The 15,655-nt window shown below is 47.4% G+C and overlaps 1 protein-coding gene across 1 annotated transcript in view; it reads right to left on the bottom strand.

The window, feature by feature from the left end:
• The window catches only part of LOC128684085 (uncharacterized), a 27,951-nt gene extending 25,988 nt beyond the window's left edge, over positions 1-1,963 (bottom strand). Inside the window, exon 1 of the mRNA XM_053770222.2 lies at positions 1,875-1,963. The gene's annotated coding sequence lies outside the window, so the exon portion shown is untranslated. The remainder of the gene's footprint in view (positions 1-1,874) is intronic.
• Positions 1,964-15,655: the final 13,692 nt, after the last annotated feature.

Below are 15,655 nucleotides of genomic sequence, written 5' to 3'. Positions count from 1 at the left end.
GTGTGTGTGTGTGTGTGTGTGTGTGTGTGTGTGTGTGTGTGTGTGTGTGTGTGTGTGTGTGTGTGTGTGTGTGTGTGTGTGTGTGTGTGTGTGTGTGCGTGTGTGTGTGCGTGTGTGTGTGCGCGCGTGTGTGTGCGTGTGTGTGTGTGTGTGCGTGTGTGTGTGTGCGTGTGTGTGTGCGTGTGTGTGTGTGTGTGTGCGCGCGCGCGTGTGTGTGTGTGTGTGTGTGTGTGCGTGTGCGTGCGTGTGCGTGTGTGTGTGCGTGTGTGTGTGTGTGTACTCACCTAATTGTGGTTGCAGGGGTCAAGACTCAGCTCCTAGCCCCACCTCTTCACTGATCGCTACTAGGTCCTCTATCTCTCTCTCTCTCTCTGCTTCCAGAGCTTTGTCATACCTCGTCTTAAAGCTATGTATGGTTCCTGCCTCCACTACATCACTTGTTAGGTTATTCCACTTCCTGACGACTCTATGACTGAAGAAATACTTCCTAACATCCCTCTGACTCGTCTGAGTCTTCAGCTTCCAATTGTGACCCCTTGTTTCTGTGTCCCCTCTCTGGAACAACCTGTCTTTGTCTACCTTATCTATTCCACGCAGTACTTTGTATGTCGTTATCATGTCTCCCCTGACCCGCTTGTCCTCCAATGTCGTCAGTCCGATTTCCCCTAACCTTTCTTCGTAGGACATACCCCTGAGCTCTGGAACTAGCCTTGTTGCAAACCTTTGCACTTTCTCTAATTTTTTGACGTGTTTGACCAGGTGTGGGTTCCAAACTGGTGCTGCATACTCCAGTATGGGCCTGACGTACACAGTGTACAGTGTCTTGAACGATTCCTTGCTAAGGTATCGGAACGCTATTCTCAGGTTTGCCAGGCGCCCGCATGCTGCAGCAGTTATCTGGTTGATGTGTGCCTCTGGAGACATGCTCGGTGTTATGGTCACCCCAAGATCTTTCTCCTCGAGTGAGGTTTGCAGCCCTTGGCCACCTAGTCTATACCCTGTCTGTGGTCTTCTTTGCCCTTCTCCAATGTTCATGACTTTGCACTTGGCAGGGTTGAATTCAAGAAGCCAGTTGCTGGACCACGTGTCCAGCCTGTCCAGGTCTCTTTGAAGTCCTGCCTGATCCTCATCTGATTTAATTCTCCTCATCAACTTCACATCATCTGCAAACAGGGACACCTCTGAGTCTATCCCTTCCATCATGTCATTCACACATACCAGAAATAGCACTGGTCTTAGGACCGACCCCTGTGGGACCCCGCTCGTCACAGGTGCCCACTGTGATACCTCATCCCGTACCATGACTCGCTGTTGCCTCCCTGTCAGATATTCTCTGATCCATTGCAGTGGCCTTCCTGTTATACGCGCCTGATCATCTAGTTTCTGCACTATTCGCTTGTGAGGAACTGTGTCGAAGGCCTTACAGTCCAAGAAAATGCAATCAACCCACCCCTCTCGTGTCGCACTTCTGTAACTTTCTCATAGAACTCCAGAAGGTTTGTGACACAGGATTTGCCTCTGTGTGTGTGTGTGTTAGTTGTGTGTTTGTGTGTGTGTGTTTGTGTGTGTGTGTGTGTGTGTGTGTGTGTGTGTGTGTGTGTATGTGTGTGTGTGTATGTGTATGTGTGTGTGTGTGTGTGTGTGTGTGTGTGTGTGTGTGTGTGTGTGTGTGTGTGTGTGTGTGTGTGTGTATGTGTGTGTGTGTGTGTGTGTGTGTGTGTGTGTGTGTGTGTGTGTGGGTGAGTGGGTGTGTGTGTGTGTGTGTGTGTGTGTACTCATCTGGATGTGGTTGATGGGGGTTCAGTCCTACCTCCTAGCTCCCGCCTCTCCGTGAGCGGGTTTACTCACTGTTAGCCTTGGTGACCATGCCATACCTTTTCTTAAAGCTGTGTAAGAAGTGTACCTGCAGCCCTCCTTCATCCAGGTTCTTGTGTACGTTACTCCGTGCACACCTGACCTCCAGGAGCACCTCACTACAAGGAGGGAGCTACACACTCACTCTTATATATAGTGATGGATGGGGGAGGTAGGGAGGGGGAAAAGGAATGGAAAGGGGAAGGGAAGACGGAGGGAAGACAGGGGGAGGAGAGGGGATAGAAGAGAGGACATTAAAAGTTTTTCATTCTTCTTCCTCGACTCCTTCCAAAAAACAAACAAAATTTCTCTATTATTATCATCATTATTATATATTCTTCTTCTTCTTTTTGTTTACTATTATTATTTATTAATTTTATTATTGTTGTTGTTATCTTACCTGTTTCTTCTCATTGTTTTCCATTATGTCTTCCTCCCTCTCCTCCCCATATCTTTCCCTCTCATTCTCTCACTTCTTCTCTGGCTCCGAACCCTAATCTTCCCCTTTTCTCATCTTCCCATTCTTTTACCTTCCCGTTCCCTCTTCTTCCATCTCCTTACCTCATCATCGTCTCCCCTTCTCTCCCCTCATCACCCCCTCCCCTCCTCTCCCCTCATCATCCCCTCCCCTCATCTCCCCCTCCCCTCCCCTCCCTTCACTTCTCCCATTAAGACAATAATTATATAAATTTTGGTAAAATAATTTCCACTTTCCTAATAAATCTTGTGGGTGCTCACTCACCTAGTTCTGGTTGCGGGAGTTGAGTCTTAGCTCCTGGACCCGCCTCTCTGCTGGTTGCTGTTGGTTTTACTCTCTTTTGGCTACGTGAGCCCTATCATACCTGTTCTTAAAGCTGTTTGGATTCTGCCTCTACCACTTCGCTGTCTACGACGTTCCACTTCCTGACCACTAAGGCTATAGAACTATTTCCTAACATTCCTGTGGCTCATCGATGCCTTTGGCTTCCCGTTGTGACCTGAGTCCAGCCTCTTAAACAGATTCTCCCTGTTACCTTCTGTCATTAACTTTTACGTCGTAATCATGACACTTCTGATTCGTCTGTCCTGAAAGCTGCCCTTAAATTTGCCAGTCTCGGTTACTCATCTGTTTGTCTCCGGTGAGATGCTCAGAACTATGCTCACCCTGAGGTTCTTGTTTTCCAGGAAGGTTTGCAGCCTTTGTCCACTGGGCCTGTAAACTACTTCCGGACGTCTCTGTTTTTCTTAACTTTTCTGATTTTCTTAACTTGGTATTTGCTGTGGTAAAATTTCAATAGCCATTTATCAGAGCAATTCTGCAGCTTCTCTAGATGCATTTGTAGTCTTTCCCGGTCAACTCCTGTTTGTATTCTCCATTACTTTCACGTCATTTGCGAAAGGGACGCCTCTGACTCGATATTCTTTGTCATGTCGTTTATATACATAAGAAACGGTATTGGTCCAAGTACTGACCCTTGTGGAACCCCTACTCCTTCCCCTCACCCATTCCGACAACTCCTCCCTGAAACAGTAACTCGTTATTGCCTCCCTATCCAGCATTCTATAATCCACTATTGTGCTTTTCCTGTACATCCAGCCTGCTCCATTATTTTTTGTACCAGTCTCTTGTGGGGTACTGTACTTCCTCTTGGGATAAAACAAAAAAAAACATATACAGTCCTGCCATCTATCTTTATCCTGTCTAACTTTCGTTACCTTATTATAGAACTCGAGCAGATTTGTGAGAGAGGATTTATGATTTGGAAAACCTTGATGTTTGTTGCTTATGAATCCACTGCTTTCCAGGTGATCCGCTGCTCTCCTGATACTCTTCATAACCTGATCCCTTGCTTTCGAGGTATCTAGTTCACTCAGTATTTCATCACCTTTCCTCCAGTTGTCTGTATGTCCAGCACTCGATGGTGCACTGTCTTCCTTTACTCTCAGCAAGTGTTCCTCATTATACTAATACCTCCCTAATGTTTTGTTCAGCTCCTCAGAGACTTCCTGGTCACTCCTACTGAGCTTCTTTTGTACCTCAGCCTTATTACCTGGTCCTTCACAACTGTCTGCCTTGTGAAGTGGCTCAGTGTGTGTGTGTGTGTGTGTGTGTGTGTGTGTGTGTGTGTGTGTGTGTGTGTGTGTGTGTGTGTGTGTGTGTGTGTGTGTGTGTACTCACCTATTTGTACTTTCCTATTTGTGGTTGCAGGGGTCGAGTCTTAGCTCCTAGCCCCGCCTCTTCACTGGTTGCTACTAGGTCCTCTCTCTCCTTGCTCCATGAGCTTTATCAAACCTCGTCTTAAAACTATGTGTGGTTCCTGCCTCCACTACATCACTTGCTAGGCTATTCCACTGCCTGACAAATCAATGAAGAAATACTTCCTAACATCCCTTTGACTCATCTGAGTCTTCAACTTCCAATTATGACCTCTTGTTTCTGTGTCCCCTCCCTGGAACATCCTCTCTTTGCCCACCTTGTCTATTCTGCGCAGTATTTTATATGTCGTTATCATGTCTCCCCTGACCCTCCTGTCCTCCAGTGTCGTTAGGCCAATTTCCCTTAACCTTTCTTCATAGGACATTTCCCTTAGCTCTGGAACTAGCCTTGTCTCAAACCTTTGCACTTTCTCTAATTTCTTGACGTGCTTGATCAAGTGCGGGTTCCAAACAGGTGCTGCATACTCCAGTATGGGCCTGACGTACACGGTGTACAGTGTCTTGAACGATTCCTTGCTAAGGTATCAGAACGCTGTTCTCACGATTGCCAGGCGCCCATATGCTGCAGCAGCTATCTGATTGATGTGTGCTTCCGGAGACATGCTCGGTGTTATACTCACCCCAAGATCTTTCTCCTTGAGCGAGGTTTGCAGTCTTTGGCCACCTAGTCTATACTCCATCTGCGGTCTTCTGTGCCCTTCCCCTATCTTCACGACTTTGCATTTGGCGGGGTTAAATTCGAGAAGCCAGTTGCTGGACCAGGTGTCCAGTCTGTCCAGGTCTCTTTGAAGTCCTGCCTGATCCTCATCTGATTTAATTCTCCTCATTAACTTCACATCGTCTGCGAACAGGGACACTTCTGAGTCTAACCCTTCCATCATGTCGTTCACATATATCAGAAATAGCACTGGTCCTAGGACCTACCCCTGTGGGACCCCGCTCGTCACAGGTGCCCACTGTGATACCTCATCACGTACCATGACTCGTTGTTGCCTCCCTGCCAGGTATTCTCTGATCCATTGCAGTGGCCTTCCTGTTATACGTGCCTGATCCTCTAGCTTCTGCACTAATCTCTTGTGAGGAACTGTGTCGAAGGCCTTCTTGCAGTCCAAGAAGATGCAATCAATCCACCCCTCTCTCTCGTGCCTTACTTCTGTTACTTTATCATAAAACTCCAGAAGGTTTGTGACACAGGATTTGCCTTCCATGAATCTGTGCTGGTTGGCCTTTATACTCTTGTTCCGTTCCAGGTGCTCCACCACTCTCCTCCTGATAATCTTCTCCATAACTTTGCATACTATACACGTCAGTGACACAAGTCTATAGTTTAGTGGCTCTTTTCTATCTCCTTTTTTAAAAATGGGAATTACATTTGCCATCTTCCATGCCTCAGGTAGTTGCCCAGTTTCCAGGGATGTGTTGAAGATTGTGGTAAGTGGCACACACAGCATATCCGCTCCCTCTCTAAGAACCCATGGGGAGATGTCCAGTCCCATTGCCTTTGAGGTATCGATGTTCCTTAGCAGCTTCTTCACCTCCTCCTCATTTGTATTTATGTCATCCAACACTTGTTGGTATATTCCTTCCTGGTGTCCCCCTCTATTCTGTCCCCCCAGAGGCCTTCCTGTCTCCACTGTAAATACTTCCTTAAATGTCATGTTGAGCTCCTCACATACCTCTTGATCGTTTCTTGTGAGTTCTCCACCTTCTTTCCTCAGCCTGATCACCTGGTCTTTGACTGTTGTCTTCCTCATAATGTGGCTATACAGCAGTTTCGGGTCAGACTTGACTTTCGATGCTATGTCGTTTTCGTATTGTCGCTTGGCCTCCCTCCTTATCTGTGCATACTCGTTTCTGGCTCTTCTACTAATCTCCTTATTTTCCTGGGTCCTTTGCCTCCTGTACCTTTTCCATTCTCTGTTGCACTTAGTTTTTGCCTCCCTACACCTTCGGGTAAACCAAGGACTCGCTTTGGTCTTCCTATTATTTCTCTTTCCCTTAGGAACAAACCTTTCCTCTGCCTCCTTGCACTTTGTTGCTACATATTCCATCATCTCGTTTACTGATTTTCCTACCAGTTCTCTGTCCCACTGAACCTCCTGCAGGAAGTTCCTCATACCTGTGAAGTCTTCCCTTTTGTAGTTTGGCTTTTCCCATTTAATTCCTGTGTGTGTGTGTGTGTGTGTGTGTGTGTGTGTGTGTGTGTGTGTGTGTGTGTGTGTGTGTGTGTGTGTGTGTGTGTGTGTGTGTGTGTGTACTCACCTAATTGTACTCACCTAATTGTGGTTGCAGGGGTCGAGACTCAGCTCCTGGCCCCGCCTCTTCACTGATCGCTACTGAATCCTCTCTCTCTCTGCTTCCTGAGCTTTGTCATACCTCTTCTTAAAACTATGTATGGTTCCTGCCTCCACTACTTCACTTGCTAGGCTATTCCACTTGCTGACAACTCTATGACTGAAGAAATACTTCCTAACGTCCCTGTGACTCGTCTGAGTCTTCAGCTTCCAGTTGTGACCCCTTGTCCCTGTGTCCCCTCTCTGGAACATCCTATCTCTGTCCACCTTGTCTATTCCCCGCAGTATCTTGTATGTCGTTATCATGTCTCCCCTGACCCTTCTGTCCTCCAGTGTCGTCAGTCCGATTTCCCTTAACCTTTCCTCGTAAGACATTCCCTTGAGCTCTGGGACTAGCCTTGTTGCAAACCTTTGAACTTTCTCTAACTTCTTGACGTGCTTGACCAGGTGTGGGTTCCAGACTGGTGCTGCATACTCCAGTATGGGCCTAACATACACAGTGTACAGTGTCTTGAACGATTCCTTATTAAGGTATCGGAACGCTATTCTCAGGTTTGCCAGGCGCCCGTATGCTGCAGCAGTTATTTGGTTGATGTGTGCCTCCGGTGATGTGCTCGGTGTTATGGTCACCCCAAGGTCTTTCTCCCTGAGTGAGGTCTGTAGTCTTTGTCCACCTAGCCTATACTCTGTCTGCGGTCTTCTTTGCCCCTCCCCAATCTTCATGACTTTTCATTTGGCTGGATTGAATTCGAGAAGCCAGTTACTGGACCACATGTCCAGCCTCTCCAGGTCTCTTTGCAGTCCTGCCTCATCCTCGTCCGATTTAAGTCTTCTCATCAACTTCACGTCATCTGCGAACAGGGACACTTCAGAGTCTATTCCTTCTATCATGTCGTTCACATATATCAAAAATAGCACTGGTCCTAGAACTGACCCCTGTGGGACCCCGCTCGTAACAGGCGCCCACTGTGATACCTCTCCACGTACCATGACTCGTTGCTGCCTCCCTGTCAGGTATTCCCTTATCCATTGCAGTGCCCTTCCTTTTACGTGTGCCTGATCCTCCAGCTTCTGCACTAATCTCTTGTGGGGAACTGTGCCAAAGGCCTTCCTGCAGTCTAGGAAAACGCAATCTACCCACCCCTCTCTCTCGTGTCTTACTTCTGTTACCTTGTCATAAAACTCCAGGAGGTTTGTGTGTGTGTGTGTGTGTGTGTGTGTGTGTGTGTGTCATGTAGGGGGGGAGGGTAATGAATGAAAGGGGGAATATGGGAGTAAGAGGGGGGAATCAGTAGGTAGGTGACAGCCGAGGCAGTAGGAGGGATGATGATTAGCGGAGGTCGGTAGGTAATGTGAGGTCACTGGTGACTACACCTTCACCTCTCATACTCTACCCACCACTCTCCACTACTCACCCTCTCACTACTTTAACTAAACATAAATAAATGGAAATAAGAATAAATGACGGGGACAGTGAATATTACTATTCTACTCAAACACAGTTTATTATTAAGTCCTTGTAAAATAATATATTTAGGAACAGGAGTACATCATTGGGGTTTAGATAAATGGGTTGGTACACATAAGCAGTGACACAGGGAAATACAATCAACTTGACGAAAATGAATATAACTTTCAAATAGTACAGAGGACAGTTCACTACAGGAACTAAGCCACAGGTCCCAAGACCTACACAGCACGAGTACTGCGCCAAGCCAGTACTCTGCCCAATGCCTCCAACAGTCTCCTCCAGAGACTTCAGCAGCCTCCCCCTGAGCCCTGCACCCCAGCAGCAGCTCCGCTCGAAGTCTCTGCTCAGGAGCTCTGCACCCCAGCAGCAGCTCCGCTCGAATCTCCCTACTCAGCTCTTCCTTGGGCTTTTATGGTGGTGCAAGCACCCTCCACAACCACGTGTACGACCTGACGCCTAGGTCTGACGCCGTCAAGAACAAAAGACCTCAGACGTGGGCGTGGCTACAGACGTTTGCCAAGGCAAGGTGTGACCATATAATTGGTTAAATTAGGTCTCCCCAGAGACCTCACAAGCCCAGCTGGACTACATCACATGTGTGTGTGTGTGTGTGTGTGTGTGTGTGTGTGTGTGTGTGTGTGTGTGTGTGTGTGTGTGTGTGTGTGTGTGTGTTTGTGTGTGTGTGTGTGTTAGTTAGTTTAGTTTAATATGTTTATTATGCATACCCATACCCATCCTGTGGGCGGTAGTCAAAAGATTACAGAGGTACATAATTGGTCCAGGGACTGGACTCCAAAGTTTTGATAGCTGAGCAAGTTACAGAGGTAATGAACTCACAATTTACAAAAGTAATGAACTCACAATTTACAAAGGTAATGAACTCCAGGTAGGTCTGGTCACAATCATGACAAGTTACAAAGGTATTTACAGATTACAGAGGTACATAATGGGTCCAGGGACTGGGCCCCCAAAGTTTTGATGGCTGAACTAGGTACAAAGGTAATGAGCTCACAAGTTACAAAGGTAATGAATTCTGTAAGAATGGTTACTTACGTTTATACACGGCTACAATCATGAACAAATTATAGAGTAATGAGCAATTCACACTTCCACACCCGGTCACAACTATAATGAGTTATTGGTGCAAATATTGATTGTTGAGTCACTAATCGCTACTAGGTCCTCTCTCTCTCTGCTTCCAGAGCTTTGTCATACCTCGTCTTAAAGCTATGTATGGTTCCTGCCTCCACTACATCACTTGTTAGGCTATTCCACTTCCTGACGACTCTAGGACTGAAGAAATATTTCCTAACATCCTTATGACTCGGCTGAATCTTCAGCTTCCAATTGTGACCCCTTGTTTCTGTGTCCCCTCTCTGGAAAAACCTGTCTCTGTCTACCTTATCTATTCCAGGCAGTATTTTGTATGTCGTTATCATGTCTCCCCTGACCCGCCTGTCCTCCAGTGTCGTCAGTCCGATTTCCCCCATCCTTTCTTCGTAGGACATACCCCTGAGCTCCGGAACTAGCCTTGTTGCAAACCTTCGTACTTTCTCTAATTTCTTGACGTATTTGACCAGGTGTGGGTTCCAAACTGGAGCTGCATACTCCAGTATGGGCCTGATGTGCACAGTGTACAGTGTGTGTACAGTGTGTGTGTGTGTGTTTGTATTTGTGTGTGTACTCATCTATTTGTGGTTGCAGCTCTCGAGTCATAGCTTCTTTCCCCGCTTCTTCACTGATTGCTGCTAGATTCTCTCTCCCCCTGTTCCATGAGCGTTATCATACCTCTTCTTAAAGCTATGTATGCATCCTGCCTCCAGTACATCACTTCCCAGTCTATTCCACTTCCTGACAACTCTGTGACTGAAGAAATACTTCCTAACATCCCTTTGACTCATCTGAGTCTTCAGCTTCCAATTGAGACCCCTTCTTACTGTGTCCCATCTCTGAAACATCCTGTATCTGTCCACGTTGTCGATTCCTCTCAGTATTTTATATGTGGTTATCATATCCCCTCTATCTCGCCTGTCTTCCAGTGTCGTCAGGTTGATTTCCCTTAACCTCTCCTCGTAGGGCATACCCCTTAGCTCCGGGACTAATCTCTTTGCAAACCTTTGCACTTTCTCTAATTTCGTGACGTGGTTGGCTAGGTGTGGGTTCCAAACTGGTGCTGCATATTCCAATATAGACCTCACATACGCGGTGTACAGGGTCCTGAAAGATTCCTTACTGAGATGTCGGAATGCTGTTTTGAGGTTTGCTAGACGCCCATATGCTGCAGCAGTTATTTGGTTGATGTGCACCTCAGGAGATGTGCTCGGTATTATACTCACCTCAAGATCCTTTTCCTTGAGTGAGGTTTGTAGTCTCTGGCCACCTAGACTGTACTGTGTATGAACGACCACCTTCCTGATTATGAATGGGCTCAAAACCGAAAGGGTTCGGGCTCGTTCCCCGGGCAGAAGAAGGCATATGGCAAAGTGTCCCTACATCTGCTGTTCCTGTGCACCTTGCGGTAATCAAGCACCCAGTTGTTAGTCTTCTAGCATCTGCTGTCTGTATCCAGCTAGCAGAGGCTGTCATCCTGATGGTGCGAGAGCCTCTACAACCCACAAACAGTACATCTGGATCTTCAGTCGGGAGCTTCATCCATGAGGACCTCGGTGAACAGAGTCAGTGTTACTCTAAGAGTGCCCAGTACCCAGATCAAATATCTCAGAGCAAAGAGAGTGCCCAGTACCCAGATAAAATATCTCAGAGCAGAGAGAGTGCCCAATACCCAGGTCAAATATCTCAGAGCAGAGAGAGTGCCCAATACCCAGAACAAATATCTCAGAATAGAGAGAGTGGCCAGTACCCAGGTCAAATATCTCAGAATAGAGAGAGTGGCCAGTACCCAGGTCAAATATCTCAGAATAGAGAGAGTGGCCAGTACCCAGGTCAAATATCTCAGAATAGAGAGAGTGGCCAGTACCCAGGTCAAATATCTCAGAACAGAGAGAGTGCCCAGTACCCAGGTCAAACATCTCTGAGCAGAGAGAGTGCCCAGTACCCAGGTCAAATATCTCAGAACAGAGAGAGTGCCCAGTACCCAGGTCAAATATCTCAGAACAGAGAGAGTGCCCAGTACCCAGGTCAAATATCTCAGAACAGAGAGAGTGCCCAGTACCAAGGTCAAATATCTCAGAGCAGAGAGAGTGCCCAATACCCAGATCAAATATCTCAGAGCAGAGAGAGTGCCCAGTACCCAGGTCAAATATCTCAGAGCAGAGAGAGTGCCCAATACCCAGATCAAATATCTCAGAGCAGAGAGAGTGCCCAGTACCCAGGTCAAATATCTCAGAATAGAGAGAGTGCCCAGTACCCAGGTCAAATATCTCAGAACAGAGAGAGTGCCCAATACCCAGATGAAATATCTCAGAGTAGAGAGAGTGCTCAGTACCCAGGTCAAATACCTCAGAGCAGAGAGAGTGCCCAGTACCCAGGTCAAATACCTCAGAGCAGAGAGAGTGCCCAATACCCAGATGAAATATCTCAGAGTAGAGAGAGTGCCCAGTATCCAGGTCAAATATCTCAGAGCAGAGAGAGTGCCCAGTACCCAGGTCAAATACCTCAGAGCAGAGAGAGTGCCCAATACCCAGGTCAAATACCTCAGAGCAGAGAGAGTGCCCAGTGCCCAGATCAAATATCTCAGAGCAGAGAGAGTGCCCAGTACCCAGGTCAAATACCTCAGAACAGAGAGAGTGCCCAATACCCAGATGAAATATCTCAGAGCAGAGAGAGTGCCCAGTAGCCAGGTAAAATTTCTCAGAGAAGAGAGAGTGCCCTGTACCCAGGTGAAATAACTCAGAGCAGAGAGAGTGCCCAGTGCCCAGGTCAAATACCTCAGAGCAGAGAGAGTGCCCAGTACCCATGTCAAATACCTCAGAGCAGAGAGAGTGCCCAGTACCCAGGTCAAATACCTCAGAGCAGAGAGAGTGCCCAGTACCCAGGTCAAATACCTCAGAACAGAGAGAGTGCCCAGTACCCAGGTCAAATACCTCAGAACAGAGAGAGTGCCCAGTACCCAGGTCAAATACCTCAGAGCAGAGAGAGTGCCCAGTACCCAGGTCAAATATCTCAGAGCAGAGAGAGTGCCCAGTACCCAGGTCAAATACCTCAGAACAGAGAGAGTGCCCAATACCCAGATGAAATATCTCAGAGCAGAGAGAGTGCCCAGTACCCAGGTCAAATATCTCAGAGCAGAGAGAGTGCCCAGTACCCAGGTCAAATACCTCAGAGCAGAGAGAGTGCCCAGTACCCAGGTCAAATACCTCAGAGCAGAGAGAGTGCCCAGTACCCAGGTCAAATACCTCACAGCAGAGAGAGTGCCCAGTACCCAGGTCAAATACCTCAGAGCAGAGAGAGTGCCCAGTACCCAGGTCAAATACCTCAGACCAGAGAGAGTGCCCAGTACCCAGGTCAAATACCTCAGAGCAGAGAGAGTGCCCAGTACCCAGGTCAAATACCTCAGAACAGAGAGAGTGCCCAGTGCCCAGGTCAAATACCTCAGAGCAGAGAGAGTGCCCAGTACCCAGGTCAAATACCTCAGAACAGAGAGAGTGCCCAGTGCCCAGGTCAAATACCTCAGAGCAGAGAGAGTGCCCAGTACCCAGGTCAAATACCTCAGAACAGAGAGAGTGCCCAGTACCCAGGTCAAATACCTCTGAACAGAGAGAGTGCCCAGTACCCAGGTCAAATACCTCAGAACAGAGATAGTGCCCAGTACCCAGGTCAAATACCTCAGAGCAGAGAGAGTGCCCAGTACCCAGGTCAAATACCTCAGAGCAGAGAGAGTGCCCAGTACCCAGGTCAAATACCTCAGAGCAGAGAGAGTGCCCAGTACCCAGGTCAAATACCTCAGAGCAGAGAGAGTGCCCAGTACCCAGGTCAAATACCTCAGAACAGAGAGAGTGCCCAGTGCCCAGGTCAAATACCTCAGAGCAGAGAGAGTGCCCAGTACCCAGGACAAATACCTCAGAACAGAGAGAGTGCCCAGTACCCAGGTCAAATACCTCTGAACAGAGAGAGTGCCCAGTACCCAGGTCAAATACCTCATAACAGAGATAGTGCCCAGTACCCAGGTCAAATACCTCAGAGCAGAGAGAGTGCCCAGTACCCAGGTCAAATACCTCAGAGCAGAGAGAGTGCCCAGTACCCAGGTCAAATACCTCACAGCAGAGAGAGTGCCCAGTACCCAGGTCAAATACCTCAGAACAGAGAGAGTGCCCAGTACCCAGGTCAAATACCTCACAGCAGAGAGAGTGCCCAGTACCCAGGTCAAATACCTCAGAACAGAGAGAGTGCCCAGTACACAGGTCAAACACCTCACAGCAGAGAGAGTGCCCAGTACCCAGGTCAAATACCTCAGAGCAGAGAGAGTGCCCAGTACACAGGTCAAATACCTCAGAGCAGAGAGAGTGCCCAGTACCCAGGTCAAATACCTCAGAGCAGAGAGAGTGCCCAGTACCCAGGTCAAATACCTCAGAGCAGAGAGAGTGCCCAGTACCCAGGTCAAATACCTCAGAGCAGAGAGAGTGCCCAGTACCCAGGTCAAATACCTCAGAGCAGAGAGAGTGCCCAGTACCCAGGTCAAATACCTCAGAGCAGAGAGAGTGCCCAGTACCCAGGTCAAATACCTCAGAGCAGAGAGAGTGCCCAGTACCCAGGACAAATACCTCAGAGCAGAGAGAGTGCCCAGTACCCAGGTCAAATACCTCAGAGCAGAGAGAGTGCCCAGTACCCAGGTCAAATACCTCAGAGCAGAGAGAGTGCCCAGTACCCAGGTCAAATACCTCAGAGCAGAGAGAGTGCCCAGTACCCAGGTCAAATACCTCAGAGCAGAGAGAGTGCCCAGTACACAGGTCATATTAATGACACAATATGTGATTTATGGTATTTTATTGTGAAGATGTTTCTCTTAACAGAGATTATCAATTTAAAGTCCCTGGTGGGCGAAATGTCTTGTCATTAATATACCATAACATTGTGTCTTACTAACATACTTTTGGTACATTCTTCCAGTGATATAAATATAATACCCAGGCCAACTTGAGCAGTCAGTCAGTGAGGTCTATCGTGTTTCCCCAACTGTTTCACTATCCACCCAGATGAAAAGGGAAATTATTTGTGTTAGTAACCCAGGATAATAAAATGTAAACAATCATTCTGTCTTATTCGCATCTCCTAAAATCACAAAAAGTGAGTGCAGTCATCTAACATCCTCTCCAGACTAAAATACTTGAGCGTGCCGGAGTTGTGCTGGTGTGAGATTCGTGTCAAAGACACTGCATTTGAAATATATTTAGAAATATTTCTAGTTGAATAAATCGTAATAAGATGCAATGATGCGGTGGTCAGAGCACTGGCCTATTATTTGTAAGACTGGTTTGAAATAGGTTAAAACCGTTCTGTGGGTTGTTTACGTTCGTGGTATTAAGATTTCGCGTGTCTTGACGTGCATACTATGACTTACTTTCACGGGTACTTTCTCAGGTCTGTTAGAAATCCTTCTATTTGCAAAGAGGTCTTCTCATGTCTGCTAAGGCTCCTTCAGAGGTCTGCCAGGGTTCCTTCTACAGGTCAACAAGAGCTAACCCTACAGGTCTGCCAGGGTTCCTTCTACAGGTCAACAAGAGCTAACCCTACAGGTCTGCCAGGGTTCCTTCTACAGGTCAACAAGAGCTAACCCTACAGGTCTGCCAGGGTTCCTTCTACAGGTCAACAAGAGCTAACCCTACAGGTCTGCCAGGGTTCCTTCTACAGGTCAACAGGAGCTAACCCTACAGGTCTGCCAGGGTTCCTTCTACAGGTCAACAAGAGCTAACCCTACAGGTCTGCCAGGGTTCCTTCTACACGTCTACAAGAGCTATTCCCACAGGTCTGCCAGGGTTCCTTCCACAGGTCAACAAGAGCTAACCCTACAGGTCTGCCAGGGTTCCTTCTACAGGTCAACAAGAGCTAACCCTACAGGTCTGCCAGGGTTCCTTCTACACGTCTACAAGAGCTATTCCCACAGGTCTGCCAGGGTTCCTTCCACAGGTCAACAAGAGCTAACCCTACAGGTCTGCCAGGGTTCCTTATCCCAAAGATATTCTTTCAAGTTAGCTTAGACCCCTTATTTTAAGGTCTTCCTATGTCTGTCAGGAATTATCTCAAAAAAGTCTCCTCAGGTTTGCTTGAACTCGTTATCTAATTAAGAAAGTCTCCTCAGGTCTACCCTGGTTATCTCGCTGAGAAAGTCTCCTCAGGTCTATCGTAGGGGTTCTTAAATGGAGATATCGAGGGTTGAAGGTAGACACACTTGTTGGATGGTAACATATATTGTCAGACTGAGGTGATGAGGAATGGAGCCCAGCCTTGCCGTGTTCTTGTCTGGATGGTCTGCCGCCGAGTGAGAGGGAGGCAGAGGTACGAGCCTACACATGCGCATCCCGTGACGTCACACAAAGTCACAGGCCTACAAGGGATCTCCTATCTAAAGCACATGGATGATACTAATATGCTATGCTATATAACACAGGGATCAGCAACTATGCTGACAGCTCGGTCATGTTACGTATGTCGTCTCGACATACACTACTATCTATAGGCTGAACAGGCAGGCGGTTCTGGGCTGATTCTATACAATAACAAATTCATATATAACTTAGAACTAATGGATGGTATCATACTGGATGTTACAACATGAGTTTTACGTAATAGGTGTTAATGTAATGAGTTTTAAAGTAATGCATTACAAACTATAAGAACAAATCATTATACAATATGGATGGAATTGATCGATCGATCTGTATTC

Source organism: Cherax quadricarinatus, chromosome 3 (assembly GCF_038502225.1).
Source record: "Cherax quadricarinatus isolate ZL_2023a chromosome 3, ASM3850222v1, whole genome shotgun sequence".
In the NCBI taxonomy this organism is placed as follows: domain Eukaryota; kingdom Metazoa; phylum Arthropoda; class Malacostraca; order Decapoda; family Parastacidae; genus Cherax; species Cherax quadricarinatus.
This window is presented reverse-complemented; position numbering and strand designations above follow the sequence as displayed.